This window comes from Pteropus vampyrus, unplaced genomic scaffold, assembly GCF_000151845.1.
Source record: "Pteropus vampyrus isolate Shadow unplaced genomic scaffold, Pvam_2.0 Scaffold113, whole genome shotgun sequence".
NCBI classification, from domain to species: Eukaryota; Metazoa; Chordata; class Mammalia; order Chiroptera; family Pteropodidae; genus Pteropus; species Pteropus vampyrus.
In genome coordinates this window covers 3163260-3168848 of record NW_011888894.1, presented here as the reverse complement: position 1 = coordinate 3168848, position 5589 = coordinate 3163260, and positions in this window count along the sequence as shown.

The following is a 5589-nucleotide window of genomic DNA, read 5'->3' as shown; positions in this document are numbered from 1 at the left end:
GTGAGCTATTAGCCTGAGGATTAGAGTGTTTTGCACTTCAAAGCCCTCAGAATGAAGAGTTCTTAAAACAGGCTCTGTGCCCCATTTCCCTGTAGATACTTTGGCTCTCATAGTGAGATCTGCCACAATGCAATACAATAACCCCACCTTATCTGTGGGGGATACATTCCAACACCCCCAGTGGATGTTTGAAACCTTGGATAGTACCAAACCTTATATATATTATGTTTTTCTTACACATACATACCTATAATCAAGTTAACAGTAAGAAGTTAGCAACAATAGTTAATAATAAAATAGAAGAACTATAACAATATACTATAAAAAAAGTGAATGTGGTCTCTTTCTCTCTCTCTCTTTCTCTCTCTGTCTCAGAGTATTTAATTGTACTGTATTCACCCTTCTTGTGATTATGTGGGATGATAAAGTGCCTATATGATGACATGAAGTGAAGTAAATGATATAAACATTATGACAGTGTCAGGCTACTATTGACCTTCTGATGATGTGTCAGAAGGAGGATCATCTGCTTCAGTGACCCTGGATCATTAAGCCATGACAATGTTGATGGCTGAATGTGAGGAGCACATGATGTTGATGGTTGGGGAAAATTTAACATTTTCAGATTGCTGTTGAACGCTGATAACTGAAATTGTGGAAAGCAAAAGCACAGATGGGGGTGGGGGGACCACTGTACTCTCCCAGTAATACAGAGTTTGCTCCCGACGCTTTTGAATACATGGACTGGAGGATAAATGTCCTTGCCCAAATTAAGGGCATCTGGGCCTCCTGAGACAGCTTGAGAAAATGGGCTGTTATTGCACATAAAGTCACGATGGGAAGTTTCAAGTTTTTGACCCAGTGTGCACACAAGAAGCTTCCAGTACAGTATGTGCCAACAGCTCATGGAGACCCCAGGGATCTGGCTCCTCTGTTTTGTCTTCCAGAAACCACGTTCACATCAGAGCACTTGGTGTGGAGGAAATGCCTGAAGGAGATGCAGAAGCCAGACTCACGCCTTCCCCCAGAAGCCTCATGCGCTAGGACAGAGGGATGAAAGAGATCCTAATGACTCATTCTTCCACGCCACTTAGAAAGCAATCTTCCTGTAAAACAAACAAACAAAAGAACTTTTTTTCCCCACAATGTTCTTTAATAGCTTTTTGAAACCTGTTGTTTCAAAACAGCCCAAGGTAGAGAACAATTAATAACATTTGCCATTTACATGGATTACAGAGTGAGAATTAGTGAATAATATCATTTTGAATTCTGCATCACCATTAAAATTACCAGAAAAATTCTCAATCTTGGTGAAACAGTTTTCCAGGGCTGCCATAAACAGCAGAAGTGTATTGTCTCACAGTTCTGGAGGCTAGAAGTCCAAGATGAAGGTGTTGACAGGACTGATTTCTTCTGAGGCCTCTCCCCGTGGCTGGTGGATGGCCGCCTTCTCCCTGTGTCCACACACAGTCCTTCCTCTGCGTGCATCTGTGTTCTAATCTCTTCTTACAACGACACCAGTTATACTGAATTGGAGCCCATCCTAATGACCTCATTTTACCTTAATTACCCTCTTAATAGGACCCTTAAAGGGCTTATCTCCAAATAGAGTCACATGCTGAGGTACTGGGGGTCAAGGCTTCTAAATAAGATTTTTGGACGGGGATACAGTTCAGCCCATGACACTTGGTAACCTTGGTAGTACTTAGATCTCTAATAAAGCGGGATCCCATCTTTCAGAATTTCTTCTGCACATCAATAAAAATTTTAATATCTTCATAACTAGAAACCACGAGTGATTGTTTCATTTTGCTTAAAATTTCCTATCACAGGAGATGAATAAGATCAGAGCTCTAAATTTTTTTCTGACCCGTGGATGCCATGAAAAGAGCACTGGATGGGGCGGTGAGGGGGTGAGAAAACCGGGCTTTTACTTGTAACATACAACAATTTTAATTAGGTTACTTATTAAGCTCTTAATAATAATATTTTTATTAGTTAAGTCTGATGAAAAAGTAATTTACTTGACCCAAGAATCCTAAATGCCCGAACCAACACTCACCCAGCTATCACTGTGGTGGATTTGTGGGGATTTGCCAGACAGTTGCATGTTCTTTATTACTATAAAGATTTTGCCCCAAATGACAGTGACCTGGGCTGGCCCTTATGGCAGCACAGGAGCCTTTTGTACCTGGGCTAGATGTAGATCCGCAGCCCATGTTCCCAGATTGCCGAGCAATCTCCTCCAGTCTTTCATGCTGCCTCCTTCCCCAACCTCACCATTCTGCCACTGAGAAAAGGCAGACAGGAAAGAAGCATCATCAAGAAAAGGAGGGGAGGGAAGTACTTTTCTTAATCCCTATGTAGAGTTTTTCTAAGCCACTCATTCCAGACTCCCCAGAAGCCCTACCTATCTCCCAGCTGGTAGAAGGCAGGGATAACCTAATGTGTGTGTGTGTGTGTGTGTGTGTAATATTCAAATCTCTCGATTCTGAACAGTCAGAAAAAGAAAGAAATGGGGCATGGGGGTGGGGAGGTGGTGGTAGGTATGAGGTGAATTTACACTTCCCTCCTAGTAGTTGAGGCTTTGGGGGTCAACAATGAAGGAACATTCATAAAGGCCTGGAGGCCTTTATTCCCTGTGGGTCCATAGAAAACTGCCAGTGTTTGGAGAAATGTCCCCATAAAAGTGAAGACAGCATTTTCAAATGCTTCTTGTAGACCATAGGCCTAGCTGTTAAACCCCACGTGTATAAGTGAAGAAACAAAGGGAAAGTAGAGAAATGGTGGTAGTCCACTCCTGCCACTAGTGGGAGCTCTAGGTTCACGCCTCTCCATCCACCATGGGAGGATAGGCTAGAACATAGGGTGAGGGTATTTTTGTGAGACCTTGTCCTAAGGGATGAGAGGCTAAGGTCAAAACTCTCCCCTGCAATGTTATCTTCTGAGGGTCTTATTACTCCAAACACCTAGTTTGACAAGAGAGGCCTGGAGCCTTGCCACACCTATTCAGTTCCTTATACATTATGAGTTTAAAAAACATAGGACCTAGAGATGAGGGTGAAGGCCCAGGGCTCAGAAGCCCATGAGATCAGACAGCCTGCTCCAGGTTGTAAGCTGCAGCTTGCCTGGGATCTGGACAAAAAGACATCCATCCTAAAAGCCCCACATGTTCACCCTGGCCCAACCTCTAGAATTTATAATAAAAGCCTTATTGAAGTAAATGATCTTTCTTGGAGAGTCCCCTCTAAATGTGGCTGAGAACCAAGGGTAACAAGATGATACCGAGGTAGGTGTGGGCATCTTTGACCCCGTCCAGATGCATCTCATAAGACTAACATTGCTCTTTTTAATTCTCCTGTTTGGGACATACCAGTTTTGTTCTTTACCCAGGTCATTGTTTTAGAAAGGATGGTGCTGAGTGGAATGGAAGGTTTGTGGCTGCCAAAGGAAACACCTGCTGAGGACCAAATGCGGATAGACCCTTCCCTCAGGCCTGAGAATAAGGTCCCACTGGCAACATGCTGGTTTTACCTCACTACATTTACCATAGTTCGTAATAATACACTCTTTTGTAAGATAATTTGATTAATGTTGGTCTCATCTACTAACCTGTAAGACTCATGGGGCACAGACTGCATTCATCTGGTTCATGCATTAGACCCAGTGTGTAGCAGAGTTTCTGGCACACAGTAATTGACCACTCAGGTGGCTCCCAAACTGTGCACTAAGGTCCCCTGGCCCATGATCTACCGCAAGCATGCAAAAGCACCAAGATATTTTCGAAGGAAACACAGCCATCCTCAACATCTATGGGACCAGAGACGATTACCAGCCTGAAGTAGTTCACAGCTTCAACATTTTATCACCTGCATTCCTTTCAGTGACATCAAATCTACCAAAGCCGGGTTTTTGGTTGTTGCTATGATACAATGCAAGTGTTGCACAAAAATCAGCGTGGAGCAGGAAGTGAGAGTGGTGTTGTCCAATCCAATCTCAAGATTTGAGAAACCATTCAGTGTTCAACAAAAGCACATATTTCATTAGTGATTGCAATTATTAACAATTTTTTTCATAAAGCGTGTACTTTATTATGTACGTCATGGGAAAGGGAGGCCACTTGCGGAAAACTCTTACACTAACACTCATTCTAGAGCTCCTTCGATATTGGAATAAGAACTAGTGTTGTTTTTCTTTCATTGTATGTGCACTTTTTTCAAATAACTACTAAGTTGTTGAGGCATAAAGGCTTTCTAAATTGTTTAGACTTCACTATTTAATAAATGGCACCATTAGGTATTTCTTTTGGCCCAAGGACACTATAATTCACTTTCTGAGAAACTAAGAGCACCAAGAACTGAGGTTTGGGAACCTCTGGTTTAATTAATATTTGTTGATTGACTGATGGACTTAGGATGGCAATTCGATGCCTAATCATTTTACCTACAAAGTAATTCAAAATGAACAAAAAAACACCCTTGGAGAAAAAGCATCACTGACCCTCTATTTTCCTCGAAGAGAAGAGAATTCTGTCACTGGCTCTCTTTTTCAGCAACTTATTATTTATTGAATACTTAACCACTAGCCAGGTCCTAATATTTTATTTATTAAGATTTTAACAGAACTTCATTTAATCCTCCCAGCAATCTTTTGAGGAAGATTGTTATACAGGAGGAAAACAGCCCAAAGTGGTAAATACAATATTTAAGAGCAAATTTGCTTAATTCTAACAACTATTTTTCTTAATAATTATCGTAATGATGATAATGATGATAAATTTTGCTGATTTATCATGATTAGCTATAATTTTAGCTCATTATACTATTATTACTATTGCTAAAATTTAAGCTTTAACAATAAGCCAGACATTGTGCAAACTGTTTACACTGATTATTCTACGTAATGATAATGACATCTTAAGAAGTAGAGGTTATTAGGATGATGACTATTTTATTAAATAAAGATCTAAGCAAGCAAATACATAAAGGAGGTTTGGCGAGGTCATATCACTAAACCAGTATCTCACCACTATTGCTAATGGAACCAGGTTTTGAATGCATACTGACTCTGCTCTATGCTAATAACACTGGCAAAATAAGAAACTGTTGGGTAAAACGTGGTTGCTAGACAAAGAAATTACTAGAGGCAAGTAATAGTTACTGATGTCAAAAGCGGAGGGTAGAGGAGCAAGTCTCATTACATTGCAATGTGTTTTTGTGTAGTTCTGTGTGTTGCAGTTTTAGAGAGCTGGAAGTTTCGAGAAACGTGATAGCAAAGGAAGCTTCTCTCCCTAGGAGTCAGTGGCTCTTTTTAGAGAGATTCTGTAGCCATCTGGGAGCACATGGACCTCTCTGAGCCAGGGCAATCTAAGAAGAGACTTCATTGCTTTGGGAGAGTGACATATGTTGAAGTGCCAGGGTGAGAGCAGCGAACCGGGCAGCCTCGATGTCCCTTCTTGCCCCGTCTTCTTCTACAATCACCTGCACAGTACACTCAAGGGAAGGTTTGCTAAGATAAGCAATATAAAGAAAAAGAAAAGATCGTGTCCTCTCTATTCCATGGTGACAAACAATACTACTCTTCGCTGGA